Below are 19,841 nucleotides of genomic sequence, written 5' to 3'. Positions count from 1 at the left end.
GGTCCTGGGATCGAGCCTCACGTCGGGCTCTCTGCTCAGCAGGGAGCCTGCTTCCTCCTCTCTCTCTTTCTGCCTACTTGTGATCTCTGTCAAGTGAAAGTGTGTGTTAGTGACTGCTTTCTCTCTCTTATCTGTGAAGCTCCTGGCTGAACTCTGAGCTTGGACATCCTATTACCGAAGCCAAAGCTTGTTTGAGTGGTATAGTGTGTTTTCAGAATAGTATGATGATGAGTTGGGAGATTACATTTGCCCCTATTGGCTGAGTAAGACTGAACTGATAGGGAAGTGATCAAGAAGTACATCCCAGGGACCAGAACTCTGGAAATTTTTTTGAAGACCAACCCACACCTTCACTGATGGCTGGTTTTTTTTTTTTTTTTTTTTTTTTTTTTTAATTTTTTTCCCTGTCTTTCCGATTGAGCTTAGTGCTCCTAATTCTAAGATTCACAAGGTGTTCCACATGTTCTTGGGCAGGGTCTTCAGATAAAACACACAGAAAACGAATCCGTTCTATTACAAATAAAATACCTTTGTCTTAAGGGGTACTGGTTTGCTGGTACCCAGGAGAGGTGGGAACACACAGCCTGTGACTGTTGTAAAACACCGAGAACCATTTCTTACCGCCCAACCCTCCATTCCGTGGTGTGACTATGAGCTTGCTCTGTGACCTTGGACAAGTCATTTTACCTGTTGGGGCTAGAGAAGGTAAGGGGGTGAATCTAGGCCTGAAATTCTTATTCTAGGTGAGTCTCCATGTTCAGTCATTTATGCAGCACAAGCTTACTGAACCCCAGTATGCTGGAGCCAACAGTCTGGAGATGGCAGAGCAGTCGTTGTCTCTCTTGTGGGTAGTGAGGTGCGCAGTGTGGGGTGGATAAGCCACGTAGGCCGTGTAGAGGCCTCTAGAAGGTGTGGACCTCACATGCCCAGAGCAGGTGGGGAGACTCTGCAGGTTTGGGATGCAGTCTAGGGAGGGCACTAGGGATATCTGCGGCCCTGCTTGTGCCCCTGGTCTACGTGGGTTTGTGGACCTGCTAGGAGATCCTGCAGCTCGGCCGCCCTCGCTGTGGCGTGGCCAAGAGGGCAATACTCTGGAAGCTGAGTCAAGTCTGGAAGCGGTTGGGGTGTGCATTTTGACACCATGATCTGTCTTGATCCAACCGAATACTGTTTTTATGTTTTGGACCCCATTTTTCCCCTTTTGTAAAGATAAGTGAGAACTATAGAAACAATGTGAGGTTTTGCCTGCTCTTTACAGAAATATGCTTTTTTTCGGGGGGCGGTAATTTTTTCTTGCTTAGAGAAAGAAGACAGATATTCAAAGTGAGAGGCAGCTGAAGCGAGCTATTCTCAACCCCGAATGACTTGGCTCCTGGGCCTTGGCATCTCTGTAACCACAGAGGGTGCTCCACACTCCAGGAAGAAACTTGACCCTTTCATAAAACCATGTGAAGCTTTCTGGATGGCCTGTTTCTTTTCTCGAGTAGTCCGATTTTATATCTAGGTGGGAGGAAAAGTATTGTCTGAGAGAAGAAGTGTGTGCTTGCTTCGGTAGCTCATACACTAAAATTGGAATCACACAGGGGTGCCTAGGTGGCTTAGTCGGTTAAGCATCTGCCTTAGGCTCAGGTCATGATCCCAGGGTCCTAGGATCGAGCCCCTCATTGGGCTCCCTGCAGAGGGGGGAGCCTGCTTTTCCCTCTCCTCCCTGCTTGTGTTTTCTCTCACTATCTCTCCTCTCCCTCTCAAATAAATAAAATCTTAAAAAAAAAAAGTAAATAAAGTTGGAACAATACAGAGATAAACATGGCCCTGTGGCAAGGATGACAGACAAATCTGTGAAGCATTCAATATTTAAAAATGAATGGATGAAGGGTGCCTGGCTGGCTCAGTTGGAAGAACATGCGGGTCTTGATCTTGGAGTTGTGAGTTTGAGCCTCACACTGGGTGCAGAGATTACTTAAAATAAAAAGTCTTTAAAGAAATAAAGATGAATGTTTCTTGGGGAAATGAAATCCTCCTGCAGTGGTGGGCCCTGGGCTCTCTACCCATCAATCTGCAGGGCTAGGAGGAGTTCTGAGCATCAACAAGGATGGGCATTTTCATGTGAACAAAAATGGACACCATAGGTAATAGGCCAGGCCAGCCCTTCTGTACTCTGCACCCTCCCCAACCCCACTCCTGGCACTGCCCCCATTTAGAGCATCTGGATCACCTGGAGGGCTGCTTCTTATTTTTTTTTTTCTTTTTTTTAAGATTTTATTTATTTGACAGAGAGATCACAAGTAGGCAGAGAGACAGGCAGAGAGAGAGAGAGGAGGAAGCAGGCTCCCTGCTGAGCAGAGAGCCCGATGTGGGGGCTCCATCCCTGGACTCTGGATTCATGACCAGAGCCGAAAGCAGAGGCTTTAACCCACTGAGCCACCCAGGCACCCTCTGGAGAGCTTTTAATAACACACATGGCTGGGCACTACCCTCAGAGATTCTGAGTTGCTAGGTCTAGGGTGGGCTGAGAATCTGGATTTCTAACACATTCCCAGTTGATACTGATGCTGCTAGTCTGGGGGGTCACTTTGAGAACCACGGGAACACCAGGCACACCTTGACCTTCTGGAGGTTGTGTTGGGACAGGCAGGCTCCACTCTCCGTGGGGTGTCTGCCTCTGGGTAATGGCCCCATGCTGGAGGAGCCAGTAATGGGAAAGCTGTGGTTTGCCTGGAGTGCCAGGGGGACCCCAGCCTGGAGCCTTCTCTCTCAGTCCTCTGCAAACAGGCCAGCGAGGTGGCATTCAGGGGACTCTCAATCAGTGGGACTCCCATGGCCTCCTTTAATACCTTCTTTTCTGTGGTGTTCCCGGACCATGCTTCTCTCCTCTGTAAGACCCTTCATAGTCGTGCCATTGGCCTTAAGGTAAAGTCCAGACTCTCCTAAAATGGCTGCAGGGCCTTTTGTGATTCCCTCCCTTCACAGCTTCGTGTCTTGCCAGTCTTCCTCTTGGCTCCTGGAATACTCCAGTTCTCATTAACCCCTTTCTTGGGAGAGCTCACTCTATTCTTCCTGCTTCAAGAGCATCCAACTTGGCTGGTGCCTCTGTCAGGCAGGCTATTTGCTTGTCCTCTTTGTCTGGCCAACTCCTGCTTGTCTGACCTCATCTTGGCTGTCACTGCTCTGGGGAGCTCCCTTTGACCCTTCTGGGACCAGCTAGTACTTCCGTAAAGGCTTCACATCACCTTGTCTTTTTCTTACTTGCCTCTTATCAGCTGCATCAGGGTCCTGATTACTCGCTGTCTCTGTCTGTGTCTCTCTGGATTGTAAGCTCCCAGAGGGCCGCCAACCCATCACGTGCTCAGTCATGTGACTCTGGGCATGGCATGGTTGTTCAGTGAGAAGGGTACTGCAGGGAAGGAAACTGAGGCAAAGGTAGGTTAAGTACCTAACTGGCTTACAGTTACCCTGTCACTGAGTTCTAGCACTGGGATTCTAACCCAGGGCTCCCTGACCCAACCCCCCTTCCTGGCCAGACTTTCTGCTTTGAGACCAAGGAGCCTAGGTGTGGTCTGCAGGCCTTTCCTGAGCGCATTAAAAGACTGCTTGTTCCAGATTAACCAAAATGGCCCTTTCTTATTGTTTTTCAGGTCGGCGGGGAAGCAGACTCTTGAATTCACAGCTGGCTTATGATTTTGCCTCTTGTTACAGAGCACTCACACAGGTAAAGACCTGCTCGTACTCAGGTGGGATGTAGGCAAACTCTGGCCCTGATGATGTGCTCTGATAACCACGCAGAGTTCTCATTCATTAAAAAGAAAATCCTCTATGTAGGGTGACATTTCCTGTAAGAAAGGTGTGAAGTGGTCCCCGGCCCCTGTGGGGAATTGCAGGGTGAAGGTGTTTACTTGGCTGGCTTTCTCCTGGGCATTGCTGGCCTTCTCATTACCAACATTTTTTACTTTGAGCAGGGCTCCCTTCTGCAGTGCATGGGAGTTTGGTCTTTTAGAATTATTTTTCCTCATTTAAGACCCAGCCCAAATATCATATGCTATTGATCAGACTGTTTCAGCGAGAGGCTTTTTGGAGCCTAGCCTTTCCTCTCGGCTTTACAGCAGAACCAATCACAGCCTGTCTGCTCACACAGCGCTCTTGCTCGCCGTGTGAGCTGGACGTATTTGTTCGTGCACAACTTCTCCCTCTAGTCTGTGAGTTCCTTTACTGCCGTCTCCCACCTAGCCCGTTTCCTGGCATGGAGCAGACTTTCAATAAATGAATAAATATGTTTGATGAAGAAAACATTCTTGGTGACAAAAACATCATAATGTATTTCTAAGCCAATTAAGTGATTTGTAGAGTGCCTCTTTGCTCATATGACCATGTATAATTGAGAATTTACCATAATAAGTCAATAGGAGTTTAGATTCCTCCCCCAATGAAAAGGCGTTTTCATGTCATTGTCTTTCTATGGAATAATAAGTGGAGCTAGGTCATGGAGCACTGATGTGCTAAATGACAGCCTGTGACCATGAGCAGCCAGCCCTCCTGGCTGCCTTGGGAGAGACTATGGTCAGCTAGACCCCGGGAGCCGTGGTCAGTCCCAGCACTGAACATGTGTCTAAATGTGTAAGGGAGCAAATAAGAGACTTGCCCAGTTTACAACCAAGAGGAAATAAAAATATTTCTGAGTGATTTGAGCAATTGCTCTTAAAACACAGTTGAGGTTTAAATAAGGTTCGCAAAAACCTTAAGTCATTGCATCTGTCTTTCCCAAACTTCTCCGCAGGATGGGTTCTTTGAGATGTGGGCTGATTGGCTTGATGCTGTTTTGTTTCACCCTGGGTATTGGGAGTAGCAGCCCCCAGGCTGGTGGTTCACGGAGTATTGAAACCAGCATGGGACCTGGGTCTTCACACAGGAGAATATGGTTTTGAGTCTTCGCTCTTCCCTTCTTCTCCTGCCTCCCCAAGAACACTACTCATCGTTTGGCCTTTTCAGCTACTCTGGTGAGGTGTGTGGAGCACTGAAGCAAAAAGAAAGGAGTCTTCTTCTGGTTTCTGCATTCCTAATAGAGGTCCTGGTTGATGAATCGCACATAAAAGCAGTCACATAGCTGTGGTTTCTTTTACCTGGTGCTGAGCCCCAGACACATAGCTGCGTGCGAGAATTTAGTGAAAGACAAGGCAGCCCAAGAAGTCTGAATCTCAGCTGACCTTTTTCATGTTCTTAAAATTTCCTAGGGTTTGGGTAGAGTGAGGACTTGAGCTTTGCCCAAGAATTTGCAGTCTCCATGGAAGCCAGTTTGTCTATCATACTTGAAGAATAAGTTAAGGAAATTAATTGCAGTTTAAAAGCCCAGATGGTAAGATATGAGTGAGTTTTAGCTTTTTAGGTTTTGGAATTTGAGATATTATTGCCTGTTGGGTGCTACACTATTCCTGCAGAGGCCATATGCAAGGTGGTGGCTGTGTGTCTGGTTTTTATGCTGCCAAATACATGGGGAGCGCTTACCAATTGGTAAGCATTAGCAGCTTATTGAGCTAGGAGATACCTGATTCTTAGAGGGACTCCTGGTTTACAATACAAGTCTAATCTAGTTAGAAAACAAATGTAGTGGGTGAAGTCATCAAGTTCCTGAGCTGATCCTCTTCCGTACGTACGGCACAGGCACACAGAGGTATGCATCCAGACACAATTCACTAGCATTCCCTAGTCAAACCTTGACCACCCCACATCATTTTCAGTAGCCCAAGAAGTGATACAGTTCCTGGATTTTCTTAGAGCTTCTGAACTTTGTTTGGGATGGGGGAGGGGTGGTTCTTCTTTCATGGGATGTTTACTGTTTCTAAAGATGGGCCTGCTGGTGCCTCAGCAGAATTTGTATATCAGGGCCTGTGTGTGTGTCAGTGTGTGTTTAATATAGCCATTTTGGTGTGTTGGCCTTGATCCAAAGACTCTGTCCAGCATGGGCCCCTTGTGTCCAGGGTAGACACTTGGGAGCCATCAGAGCAAAGGCAACAAGCGGACACAGCAACTGTGCTGCTGGTCTCAGGCCCCAGTGTCATTAGTGTGCGGGGACTGACCTTGTCCTTTATTGCTGAAATGGCAGGGAACCCAGACTGCATGTGGTTCTAGATGACACAGAAAAGAAATGGCCCATCTCCCCTCAGGTATCTAGGGTTTTTTTTGTTTGTTTGTTTTTCAGGTGAAACCTTTATCTTTTCTTCTTCTTAAGGAAGAAGCAAAGTCTCCAATATAGGCTTTCAGTTTTCATTGCAAAGCTGCACCCAGGAATTGACAGCTCTGGGAGGGGGAGTTTGGTTTTTTTTTTTTCCATGTCCAGGGCAGAATCAGCGCGTTATTTAGGAGCCACTTTGTGCTTTGATCAGGTGACTTGTCAGCTGTGGTTTGTTGGCTGGTTTGTCTTATCCACTGTGGGTGTTTGTTGTTGATTTCAAGATAACTTATAAGTAGTTTCCAGGATGACTTGCTTGTAAATAGGTGCTCTTGGACTTCTCCTTTATGAAGGGACTGTTTTTGTGATCACTCTCCTGTCCTCTTCCAATTAAGAAATGGCTGTGTCCTGTTCCTCAGCATCTTCTTACAATTACCGACCCGAGGTGGAAGGAGGCCTTGGGGTAACTAGTTAATAAAAGTAACTTTTCCAAATAGGAGAGGAAGCTCTTTCACTCTCTTTTAATGGTGAAGAGTAAATACGGTGCATTTTAAATGTTTCCATTTCTCTTGAAAGCATTTCTTACATGGCACAGTTTCCGAGGCTTCTGGAATCCTATTCTCTCAAATCCCTTTTTCAAAGCTGGACAGACCCCTGCCTGGCTCCCTTCAGCCCACCTCTGCTGATGTTTATCTCTTCTCTTTTATTTCCCGACAGCCATGCCTGGTGCTCCCCTCCCTGCCCTTTCCCCCTGCCTGCCTGGGGTTGCTGCCGGGTGTCCTTCTCCTCTTTCTGGTCGCAAACTGGAAAAGAAAACAAATAGCCCAAGCTCCCTTTGCAGCCCAGCAGGCCGGGGTAAATAGTCCTCATTCTCCTTGTTCTTGGGTTCAAAGTGCACTTCACATTTTATGGGGGTGATGAGCCCTCCCAAGGTGCTGGTTTGAGGGGGCCTGCATCTGAGCCTGGTGGACAATTAACCATGCTGACCTTTTCCTTTTGCCTTTGCCTTTCTGGCTGAGTTGACATTAATGCCATGAGTGAGAAGGGGCTGCTGCTCCTTTGAGCAGAGTACCAGGCCGGGGTGGAGAAACATCTGATCTTGTTCAAAGGGGCTGTCTCTGAAGCATGAAGATTGAACTGATCGTGACCCCACCCTGGGGGAAGAAGAATCACCCTCTGGAGAACCCGCCTGGAGGAGGGAGCTGTTAGTTACTAATCCCATTGGCTTGTGGGTCTTCAGGGTCTTATATCCGTTTAAAAGAGAGAGAATTGGGGTTGGAGGTCATAAAATGGGCCTTAAATTGGAGGAGCAGGGGGTCATTTCGTCTAATTTTGTGGTTGTTACTGAGGAATAAAAGGCAGAGGAGATAATTTCATTAGCCCTTTTGAGGTCTTTATCACGGTGAGATGGCCCTTGGGGGTGGAGCAGCAGGGCCTCAGGAGCTCTGGCCTGTTGCCTGCCAGTGGCCCTACAGTTGCATTTCCATGGACCAGGGGAGGGCTTGGGGAGGCACAGCCACTGTTCTGGGCAGGAACATAGCTTTCCCTGCTCTACGCTAGAGTTAGTGACTTAAAGCAGTTGGTCGGTGTCCCTACAGAGCTCTCTGCCAGTTCCTCAGGATCATGGCATTCACACTGAAAAGAGGGGAATCCACCAGACAAGAGAGCTCCTTTAGAATTGGGATTATGTCTTTTACTTCTGGGAAGGCTGGCCAGTCACCTTTGATGTGATTTATTTGGAGCCTGATGGTCATCACATTCCTTTGAGCTGAGCAGTGTTCCAAGTGTTAAATCTTACAGTGGGGATTTGGCAAGAAAGTGAGAGCTGTGCCTTCTGTTTGCTTAGTGCTGTTCTGTCCCTAGCGTATGTTCATGTCTGCCGCTTCCTAGAGCCCTGCTCGGTAGGCATGGAGAGAAGTTCTGGGACTCATTCGTGGTTTCCCAATAGGGCAGTAGGGGAGCTGGGATTCTATCCTGGGCTTCTAACTTGCAAATTAGGTTCTCTGTGATCATTATTGAAGAAACAGAGGAGAGAGGAGGAAGAGGATAGTGATAAAGGTTGTTCCAAGAGAAGGAAGAGAAAAGTAGTGGTTAATAGATAGTTCTCTGCACCAGTCACAGCTGGCACCATTCCCCAAGGCAGCCTGGTTTCTTTCGGAAGGGGAGTGAAGTGACCAGGGTGGGCAGGGCAAGGCAGGGTGGCACTGGGCGAGATTGGAGAAGGGAGGATGGGGAGGGTGATTTGTGTATCTGACACAGTCATGAAATGTTGAGTCACTTCTGGAATGCCCAGGCGTATGATAAGGAAGGACAGTGCCATCAAGTGTCCACATCTCTGCTGCTCGCTGGTTTATTTCTGGGGCCCAGCTCTTCGCATGTCGCTCTTCATTCATACTCTTACTGTCTCATGTCTGATCGCCTTCTTCTCTAGCTTCTCCCTCTCTACTGCATGCATTTCTGCCTAATGTTTATGAGCTTGGCTCTGAGAAACAGAAAACCTCTATTAAAATGTGCTAACAAAAACCTTCACCACTGTGAATTGATCACATTGGGCATTTGATCATAGATGGAGTGTGTAGAGTTCTACTCAAAATCTCTACCTCCCCTAGATTCAGGAGCTGATATTTCCCCCTATAAAGTGATCATGGAAACTGAAGGCATCCCCCTTTTAGGTAGATGTGGTGCTCTTGGGAACTCCCCAGAAAGAAAACTCCAGCCTTGTGTTTTCCTGAAATGTTAGCTGAGCGTAATTTGGGGGTGGGGGTGGGCCGGGAGGGAGTTTAACTTGTTTCCCTAATGCATCTCAACCTTCTGTTCAAGAATCATTGCCCTGTACTACTTAGAGGCAAGAGTCTTCTTACCTTGGCTGTGTGCTGTTCCTTTCCTTCATTACAGTGGCTAATCAGAAATTGGCCGGGCTTCAGTGCCTCTTAAAAGCTTTACTCCCTGGCTGTGTCCAGGAAATTGAAGTGCAGTGTCAGAAATGATGTGAGTTGATGAAGAAGAAATAAACAAACCCAGGCAACATGCAAGGAAGCCCTGGCAGCCTTGCTCCTGTTTTTCTGTAGTTTTGATCTGAAGGAAGCAGATTTCCTCTGTGTGCAGGGAATGGGCTGTGAGGGTCCCCGTGCCAAGGAGGCTGAGATGTGCGTGCCAGTAGGCCTTCTAGCATAGGGCTCCACGTAGTCGAATCCACTCTGGGATGAAAACGAGTCGTTTGTGCTTGGCAGAATTGAGATAAGTCACACGTCTGCAGCCTGAGCTATATGGACATGAAGTATAAATAGCATCTGTTCAGGGAAGCAGAACATTCCAGAATGCTTCAGGCCCCCCTTGGCAGTAAAGTAGGGAGTGCAGTAGGAGAGCTGGAAGGGACTTAAAAGAGCTTGTCCAAATCCTTTGATTTCAGTTAAAGACAGCAAATGATTTGCCCAAAAGCCCATGGGGGCAGGAGTCCTATCTGTCATGTCCATTCACATTTATAACTTTGGTCCCTGGCATGCAGTAGGTGCTTACTATGCACTTGGTAGGAGAATGAATGATATAAGTGAAGGTAGGGCTTCTGACTCCTAGTCCAGTGCTCTCTGAGGTATTTATATAGGCTTAAAAAAGTGTAAGAAGAGGTGCCAAGTAGCTTGTATATAGTTTATTGTGATTACACGTAGATTAGAAAATCGAGAGGTGGCGAGGTTAAACTTGGCGAGATTTAATTTGAGATTAAACTTGATTGCTTCAAGTTGGTAGTGAAGTTGAGGGGAAGACAGGCCTTCTGAGGCTTGGGGGTGGGCGGGAGGAAGGACTGCCATGTTCTGTGTGCGAATGGGACCCTTTGGAGTTGGGCAGAGCCTGGGCTGTGGAGAGGTGATGTCCCCCCCCCCCCCCCCGCAGCCTCCCTGGAGTCATCCAGACACCTGTGGAACAAACAGGCTTGAAGTGGTCCCTCCACCCACAAACAGTACCCACAGCTGGGGGCCCACCCTCCTTCTGTGGCCCAGAAGGGGACATGCTTCGTGGGAGTCATGGAACTTTTCAGTCTGTTGTGCAAGTGCGTGTGTACAGACTGGTGTGGGTGTGTTTGTGGGGGGAGGGCCCTGCAGTGATGGAAGGAGGACTCACTTCTCTATACTGATAAGACACCGGGAGCCCGCAAATCAGGGTCGTTGCCACTGCCCAGGCTCGTTTCGCAGAATGCAGCACTGGCTTCTGTCACTGGCTGCGAGCACATAAATCGGGTCATTACCATGTGCTGTACCCAGAAGCCCACAGTGGGAAGCCACGCCGCTGCTCTCAGGCCCTTCTCCCTGGTTGAACTGCCCAGTTAATTCACAAGAAAAGATTGACCATTACACGGAGTTTTAAAATTTAGAATTGCTTTGGAGGTTAATTCAGGATTAAAAATTGCCAGAGAGGGGTCGCCTGGCTGGTTCCATCAGTAAAGCAAGCAACTCTTGATCTCGGAGTTGTGGGTTAGAGCCCCATGTTGGGGATAGGGTTTTACTTAACAATAAAAAAAAAAAAAATTCTAAAAGTTGCTGAAGAGAATTTGTAAGGTCAAGAGTTTTTGTCTAAATTCACAAATACTGAGTGAGGACATGTTTTTGTTTGCCGTTTGGTAAGTTGCGTTGACCCCCAGAACCTGGTTCATCTGCCCACCCCCCCCCCTCCTAGCCTGAATGGAGGTGTGTGTGTCTCCTTAAATTGACCTCTGGGCTTCACTATGTGGTGTTGATATCCTGGGTGAGTGTGCTTCCTCTGGATCCCTGGCCACTGACTACTTTCTGTGAAGTGTTCTGTGCCACCTCAGGGACAGAGAACACTGTTGTTTCTGGAAATTCTTCTTCCCTGATGGCCCTTTCACTGGGTCACCTGACTTTGCTGATAGTGACTTCTTGGGACGTCTCCTTGCTTCTCTCCAGGAAATAGTGGCAGACATCCCATCTCCCCGTGGGTCAAAAGACCAGCTGTAGTCTAACCCTGATTGATGACCACAGAAAGAGTCAGCTGGGTGAGCGGCTTCAGTTCTGTATTAAAGGACACAGGCCTTACTGATCTAGAGCTGGCAGGAGTGCTGCAGGCCAGAACAGGGTCTGACCTGGTCTCCGCAGCGGGACGAAGAACGATGGCCATTGGCTAGATTAATAGAGCTTGAATAAAAAGAGCAAGCTTCATCTTGCACAGTGGCATAAATCATTACTTTGTCTTTTGGTGACAGTCAGGCTTTGGGAATGATCTCTTGGTAGTGCCCCCAGTCTGGTATGTGAACTTGTCTTGCGGGCTGTTGCCAGTGCTGATGGGGTTAATGGTGAGCGTGTCCTCATGTGCAGTGCCTGCCTGGGGCTTCGCAAGGGAATGGGAAATGTTTTACTTGAAGTGAAAATATGTTGTGTGCAAAACCATGCAAATTAGAAACAAATTCAATTTTTAATACTACAAGTTATGTCGACAAAAACAGCTTATTTGGAATATCTAGTTTCTTGACATCATTTACGTGTGGGGAATACCTGATTGGTCTCTTCAGGATTCTTAAAAGTGTAAGCAAATGTGCGGTGGGAGTGCCTGACTCCCCAGCTGTGAGCCCTGAGCATTTATGAAAGATAATTTAGAAAGCAGACCTTTTAGTGGAAAAGTGTGGTGTCATTGCCTATTCATGAAGGCACACTTTATATTTCTTTACTTATTGTACTTCATGTGGTATAGTTTCATTTCAGTAGTTCTCTATCTTTTTTAAAGCCATCTATAGAGGTCTGTAACCACAGTGGCAGAAGGGAAGTTACTGGAAGTTTATATATTAGCGTTCATGTTTACAAAATTAAATGCTCAAATGTGATGGAATTGTGTATTCATAGGATTCTAACTTGTTTATATAAGTTTAATCTTAATAAGTTAGAAGATTGGTTCATATTCATGATTTTCTTATTGCAAAGTGAAATAGTATGTATATACTATTTCAATCATTGATTACTCTCCATATAAGGTATAAATGATGTAAGTATAGTTTTATAGAGAATAGGGGTGTAAAAATCAAAGTCTGTGATTATTTTACAAGTATCTTGTTCTTGGTTTTACAAATCAGAGAACTTTAAAATTCGAAGTTGTTAATGTGCCCTGTCTTTTCTTCCGTTTATTCCTTCTGTATTTTTCTAGCTGATAACTTCCCCTGCTGTGCTCTTTCCCAGGAACTGGGATTAAATCCCTGATCTCCACCCCAGTTTAATCAACCTCTGTTTGTAACGTCTGAACCTGGGGTCTTTGTGAGAGGACCGAGTTTTTCTTCCAGTCTGGGCAGGTGCCAAGAATGTCTTGATCCTTGTCTTCTGGTCCTTACAGATGGAGCCCAGTTGTACCTGACAAGTAGCCCAGCTCATCCTGAAATGAAGGAGTATGCATTTTCTATAACCTAAAAATGTTAATGATTAAATACACAGGACTGGATTTTGTTTGCTGATTATGCAGTCTGTTTAGGTATTTTACCAGTTAGTAGACACTTGAGAGCTATTATATATCAGGCTTTTGGGAGAAGAGAATGTTTGGGAGACAACCCTGTCCAGTCGCATTTTAGTGCTGGAGCCGGTCCAGGGCCAGGGCAGGACGGAGTCGGTGTCTGGGTGGGTTTTGTGGTGGGGAAGGCCTACCCTTGCTCGGGGAGGTTTGGGATCCAGTCTCTGCTCTGTACACCCAGGCTCTCTGACCTTCAGCAAGTTACTAGGCTTCCTGGGGCTTAGCTTCCTTCTTTGTAAAAGGGGGATAATCATACCCACGTATGGAATTGTTGAGAATTAACTGAGGTGACCTAGGTAAGGCCTACCTAGTAGGTGGTGATTGTAATTGCAGCTACCGGTGGCCTGAGTGATCCAGTCATTACTGAAAGTTTCTTAATTGTTGTTACCCACCCTCCCCACCTGGGGTGCTCAATGCATGTTTGTAGCTGATGTGTTTTTTGTTTTTTTAAAGATTTTATTTATTTATTTATTTGACAGAGAGAAAGATCACAAGTAGGCAGAGAGGCAGGCAGAGAGAGAGGGGGAAGCAGTTCTCCCTGCTGAGCAGAGAGCTCCATGCGGGGTTCGATCCCAGGACCCTCAGATCATGACCTGAGCCGAAGGCAGAGGCTTAACCCACTGAGCCACCCAGGTGCCCCTGTAGCTGATGTTTTGAGGGCTGTTGCCCCTCCTCAGCACAGGTCCCACCGTTTCTGTATCAGCCGGCTGGGGACAGAGTTTCCTGGCACTCAGGGCCTGTGTTTACGCTTGTCTGCAGCACCCAGCTTCTGGACACAGGCATTTCCCAGGGCTTCCTTTGCCTTTAGGATCAAAGGAGTTCTAGAGCGTGTATTTGACTGGAGGTAAAATTAATAGTCCTTTAGAAATTAAATTAGCTCAGCGGCAGATATTTTCGAGAGTCCTTGTTTGCAGGGAGGAATGCCCGCTGAGTGAGGGCCATGCCCGGGACCATCTGCCCTGTGGGACAGCTGAGATGAGACCTCCTGGGGTAAAATGCAGCTGGAAAGGAGGATGCGAAGCCAGAAATTGTACAGAAAGTGTTTATGTTTGTCTTGGGAGAATGGCAACACATCACACACCATTAACGGGCCTGGCCTGCTAATAGTCTGCTGTGCTGTTTGCACCAGCCCAGCGATGTAATTTATTTCACTGAGGGAATTGTGGTTTTACGTGCCATGTCGTGGTGTCACCGAAACCTTGTTTTAAGAGGAAAATAGCAATTAATGTTTGGAGTAGGAAGTAGCTTTACAAATGTGTGATGGAAGAGACCCAATAAAAAATGACGACCAGGAGTTCCCCAAAGGTGAACGTCAGAGTCTCTAAATGGTGTTTTCTGTCTGGTAAGTGGACAGCCTTTGATCTGTAAGCGAAAGCATAGTAAGTCTGCCACACACACAGCAGGGCGTGGAAGAGTGGACCACGGCGGGGAGGAGACACGCAGGCAGGTATCAGTGCTGTCAGAGCTACAGGTGGCAGAGGACAAAGGCATGTTTGGCCAGCCTGGGCCACGTCTGTGTCCCTACTGCCATCGTCCTGCTGGGGGATGACAGACAGGCAGGACCCTCCCCCAGTGCACAGGTACCACTACCGAGAGAGGGGCTGTGTGAATCCGTGGATCCATGTAGTCCCTAGAAAGTCAGTCAGCTATCTGTGCATGGTTCAAAAACAGAGAGAGAGATCATGAGGGCTCTACCAGGAGTCTGCCCAACCGTCTGTTCTAGCAGAGTGTGTCCCTTCCAGCAGGGTGGCCAGCCTTGGGGGCTCTTGACATTTTGTGCGGGATAGTTCCTTGTTGTGGGGCTGTTCTGTGCCTCGTAGGATGGTGAGCAGCCAGGTGCGCTGGGGTGAGGGTGGGGAGGGCCAGCTGGTCTTGGCTGAGAACTGCTGCTGTAGACAGTGTTCCGAGGTGCTCTCTGTTGGTGGTTCCCTCAGGTGGTCTCGGGTCAAGGTCCTCTCATACATCCTCTTGCCTTTATGAGGATGATTGAGGGAGTAAGAGAAAATAAAAAGAGGCAGTGTGAAGCGCAGGGGGTGACTCAGAGGCGAGGGCTATGAAGCCTTAGGGATTTACTTCTCAAGGGAAGGCAGCCTCAGTGAAATCTCTCCTGGAGGTTTCTAAAGGCCAAAGCCATATAGAGAAGGGCGATTCGTCCAGCTTCACAAACATCTGCCTTGTCAGGTCAGAATTTACTGGTAATAGTAGGGCTCATGGCCAGTTTCTCAACCTCAGGTCTGTTTATCAAGTTTGGAGAGTGCCATCGGGGCTGTTTCCCTGCCGTTTTTGATTAGTGTTTTGAAAAGCAATCACTCTGGTTCCTTTTTGTCAGACTCAGCCCCTGAAACAAGCAATTCTGAGTGTTTGCATCCAGGCTCAAGTGCGTTATCTTTTCGTCAGGTTTTTTGAATTCTGTTTTATATCAGGTGCCTGGGTAGCATCTGGATTTTAAAACAAGGTCCACCTCCTTGAAACTAGGTGGGCTTGTCCCCACTCTGTCCCAGTCAGATAGGACAGCAGGTATCCTCGTGGGGCTTCCGAGGCTAAGTCAGAGAAGGACATGCAGTTTCTGGCCTGTCTGCAGGAACACTGCTTTTCCAGCCCTGAACTGCCACTGAGGAGGTCTGCCCTGGAGCCCTTGTAGCAGGTGCTACAGTGGAGAGTCTCCGCTGAAGCCAGCCTTCCATCCCTCCCCGCTGAAATGGGAATGACACCACCTCCATGCTGCAGACTAGTTCATCGCGTGTGCCTCCTCTGACATTGTCCCGTGCAGTGGAGGCATCTCCCAAATTGCTCCTTGTCCAAATTTCTGACCCACAAAATGTGAAACACTCTAAAAGGTTGTGGTTTTAAATGATCCCTAAACAAACAAATCAGTTTTCTCATCTAGCGTGCTACCAAAACACTTGTTCTAGAAGCTTCTTGAGATAATGGTTTGTTGCTCCTCCAGAAGAACTTTTCCAGGGTTATCATGGTCATGTTTTGCCTCACCTGCTGGCTGACAGCCTTTAGTGCCTCTCTGGCATAGTCTGTCAAACTGTAACTGAATGTTGTAATTTTGATAAATACATTTAATAATAACTATTCAACAAATGCGAAGTTACTCTCGTTTAACCTGGAGGTTTGGGTCAGAGCCTTTGCATCAGGTTATTGCTCTGATGTCCCAAGTCCCAAAGAAGCGTACACATTGAAGGAGCTTTCCAGTTCTTAGAAGATTAGATCAGTTGGTCCTGAATCCTGTACTGGGGTTGTAGGCACTCTAAAAGTTTTGTTTCCTAGAGATGAACAACATTAAAATGTAGGTTGTAAAAATTGCACTTTTGGTGTATAACAGACAGAATATTCTTTATGTTTAGCTGCTTAGGGAGGAAAGATACAGTTATTTGAACTCCTCTCTTTCTTTTTTTTTTAAAAACATTTTTTTTAAAGATTTTATTTATTTACTTGACACAGAGAGAGATCACAAGTAGGCACAAGCAGGCAGGCTCCCTGCTGAGCAGAGAGCCCAATGTGGGGCTCGATCCCAGGACCCTGAGACCATGACCTGAGCCGAAGGCAGAGGCTTAACCCACTGAGCCACCCAGGCGCCCCAACTCTTCTCTTTTTTACAAGAGATCTAATAGTGTCCTTGTAAATGTGCAGTGCCTGGCACTTTTAAGAAAGCCTGAAAATGACGTTACGACCACCATTAGAGGGGACTTGACACTTAACATTTTGAGGCCCGCAGAGGGAGCTCTCCCAGAAGCCAGGATGTGCCTCAAGAAAATCAGAATTAACGGCCCATGTGCAGGGATGGCTTCTCCTGAATGAGGGCACTTGGGCCAAGAAAGCTGCCTCTTTGCAGATGGAAGCCAAAATGCACACAAGTCCAGCGTGTTAGCAGCGTGGAGCTCCAGGGATGTCACTGTTCATGCAGATGTCAGTGAGAAGAGGCAGGCTAAAACGGGGTATTGTTGGCTGTAATATGCAAGGAGAGCTATGTTTTCTGCCAAGGCTGTGAAGGACCGCCCGTGTAAATGAGACCTCCCTAGGGGGCGTTGTTAGGGTCCCCTGCATCCTCATCCTTTCCTGTTCTCTTTGGGCCATGTCAGTACACGGCCCAGGGATTAGGGGAGCTGATCATCTTCTGGCATGGTTTTCTGAAATCTGGATATGATTGCTTTGGAATTCTTGCCAAAATCCCGTACTGGCTTTGTGATTTCTGTGTAGTATATTCTCAGAATCAAGCCATTGTTAGGGTAGTTACAAAGGAAGTCTGAACAAAGAGATTTGGATTTGCCAAGGGAATAGAAGAAGGGGAAAGAGAGTAGAGGGCAGAATGAAGGAGGAGGAGTGGCAAGTCGGTGGTGAAGGAAACAGTGTCGCTGTATGGCAGGTGTTCGGAGTTTTAGAAGCATAAACATCATGGGGCACTTCAAATCCCACATCCAAACCCCAGCTCTGCAGAGGTCAACCTCTCTGTAGTCAGCGGAGGGGGGGTGCCTTTGGAGGGTCTCCCCAGGATGGAGCCCCATCTGGTGGTAGAGGAGTGAGGGCAGCCTGAGGAAGGCATGTGGGTGTTCTGTTTCTTGTGCATCTATGAGCTTGACCTTCTTGGCTGTGTGTATGTTTGGAGCCAAATGAGTGGTCCCCTTGTCAGGATATAGGTTCTTATTAATTATAGCAACCAGGTTTTGAATCCAAATTCAGTTTTTTATTCTGGGACCCCCTGAGTTCTCATAGATTAGGATGAACACAGTTGAGGGCTTTCACCATGAGTCCACCAGGAGGTCAGGTTTGTAGAAAGAAGATTGTCTGGCCAATCATAAGTTAATTTGAAATCTTGGATTTAGAGTTTATGAAAGAACAGATGAGAAATGCCTACCATATATGGATTTGTTTTCAGAGAACAGTTCTCTATTAGCGGCCCAGTCCTGATGACTTCTCAGAAGTTTGGATTGTTTTAGTCTAATTACCAGTTGAACAATGCAGGAAAAGGGAGGAACTCTGGTGTGGGTCTTCCCTTTGTCTCTCATTTCTTTACCTTCCTTTGCTTTCTAACAGCCATTTCTTGTTTAAATTTTCTTGATGTTCTTTTGATTTCCTTTTCTCTTTACTGTCATGGTTCTCAGTAGGGGCGAGGTTGACTCCTGTCCTCCCCTCCTGTCTCCTCCATATACCAGGGTGTTTGGATCTGGGAGGGGTCAGGCTTTACGGGATCCTAAATGCCTACATGGGAATCACTCCTGAAATGTTAATACTGCCCACGTTGTAGATGGAATGCAAAGGCTCTTCTGCAAATTAGGATGGAGAAGGAGTCTTGAACTTGGATTTATAAACTGTGACTAAGAATAGAGTGGTTAAAAGCCCAGGCTTTGGAGCCAGACTGCCAGGGTTTGAAAAGAGCTCTGACGTTTACACAGCTGGGGGCTCTTTGGAAAGTTAGTTTCTTTGCTTCAGTCCCCTCATCTGTGAATTGGGGTTTTTATTTTTGTGATGATCAAATGGATCAATACTGGGCATATTTTAAATATACTCAATAATTGTATCTTCTTGGTCAAGTATCATTCTAATGGGTCCCAAGATCATCTCCCTATGTCTGAATCTTTTAGTCTTATTTTTTTCTTTTTCTATACATGAACTATATCGGTGGTCATATTTTTGTATTTGTAGAGCTCATATAGATTTCACCACACTTTCAAGTTCAACTGTAACAAAATGATTTTAGAGTATTTCTGAAAGACTTCCAATAAAATGGGTAGAGTCTTGCAATAGAAGACAATAGGTTTGTGTTCCAGACACTGAGAAGCATTTGTAATAGTCTGATTTAGGACTGTTTTTCTAGGGATGCCTGGATGGCTCAGTTGGTTAAGCGTCTGCCTTTGGCTCAGGTCCTGATCCCAGGGTCCTGGGATTGAGCCCCACATCTGGCTCCTTGCTCAGCAGGGAGTCTGCTTCTCCCTCTCCCACTTCCTTTGCTCATGTGTTCCCTTTCTCGCTGTCTCTCTGTAAAATAAATAAATAAAATCTTTAAAAAAAAAAAAAAAAGGAAGGCTTTTCTAATATTAGAGGTAGACTTCAAAAGTAGATTCTTTCTGTAGTGAATGGGTTTTTAGCCAGATGCTCAGAGTATGGGGAAGAAGGAGCTTTGCTGCTGTCTCCCTCCCTCCTGAGACCCAGAGGGAGGGAGGGAGACACTGAAAACAGGAGGAGGTTGACTTCATGCTAGCAGAAGAGGGCAGACTCCCTGGCCAGAAAAGGTGGGTACAGTTGTTCATTTCCCCACCAGACCCTGCTTCCCAAGGGGCTGGCTGGAAGTAGTCCTGGTTCTTCTCCACGTGCCCGGGCACACCAGGCCTGTCCTCCCAGGGCCATTGAGTATGCCCAGACCAAGATTCAGGGCCAGGACTATTAAGGGATATTTTACCCACAAAGGCTTTTAAAATTTAGAGCTAAACCCCGTCATCTGCTGATACTTCAAATATAGCATGGACACCCAAATCAACATCAGTCAGCAAACATTATTTCTTTTCTTTTTTTTTAAAGATTTTATTTATTTATTTGACAGACAGAGAGAGAGATCACAGTAGGCAGAGAGGCAGGCGGGGGTGGGGGAAGCAGGCTCCCCGCTGAGCAGAGAGCCCGATGTGGGGCTCGATGCGGGGCTCCATCCCAGGACCCCGGGATCATGACCCGAGCCGAAGGCAGAGGCTTAACCCACTGAGCCACCCAGGCGCCCCAGCAAACATTATTTCTAGTCTGTTCTTCAACTCCTGTGGGCTACTGTCCGGTGTCTCATGATCATGAGCAAGTTGTGAAGTGACATTTGCTTAGGGTACCTCGCTTAGGGTGCCCAGGAAGTATACTGACCAGGGCTCTCTGACAAAGGCAGCTGTTTACTTCTTGCAGCTATCTTAGTGATGTTAATGTCCCCATTTTGCGTTTGATGAAACTGAGTAACTGGTTACATAAACTTTCCCAGGATCATACAGCCAATAAGTAGTACAAGTGGGTTTTTGACCACAGCTCTGCTTGAGCCAAAGCCGATTTTAAATCACTACTCTGGCTTTTCTGTTAGTGTGAAGAAAGTATGAATAGTCCATTTCTAATGGATTTAAAAAATTTGCCGATGAGAGTAGCAGCAAGCAGAAAATGATGGAAATCACTGAAAACAGGAGGAGGTTGACTTCATGCTAGCAGAAGAGGG

The 19,841-nt window shown here is 47.0% G+C and overlaps 1 long non-coding RNA gene and 1 pseudogene across 3 annotated transcripts in view; both read left to right on the top strand.

Annotated features, from left to right (window-relative positions):
- LOC132028754 (uncharacterized) overlaps positions 1-19,841 on the top strand; it is an 89,200-nt gene that overhangs the window by 12,015 nt on the left and 57,344 nt on the right. For all 3 annotated transcript variants that reach the window (XR_009407529.1, XR_009407530.1, XR_009407528.1), the window contains exon 2: positions 3,636-3,709. This is a non-coding gene — a long non-coding RNA (uncharacterized LOC132028754). The remainder of the gene's footprint in view (positions 1-3,635; positions 3,710-19,841) is intronic.
- LOC132029002 (U6 spliceosomal RNA) lies at positions 1,760-1,858 on the top strand (annotated as a pseudogene).

This window comes from Mustela nigripes, chromosome 12 (genome assembly GCF_022355385.1).
Source record: "Mustela nigripes isolate SB6536 chromosome 12, MUSNIG.SB6536, whole genome shotgun sequence".
Classification (NCBI taxonomy): Eukaryota; Metazoa; Chordata; class Mammalia; order Carnivora; family Mustelidae; genus Mustela; species Mustela nigripes.
Note: the sequence above shows the minus strand (reverse complement) of the source record. Positions and strands in the feature narration are given on the sequence as shown.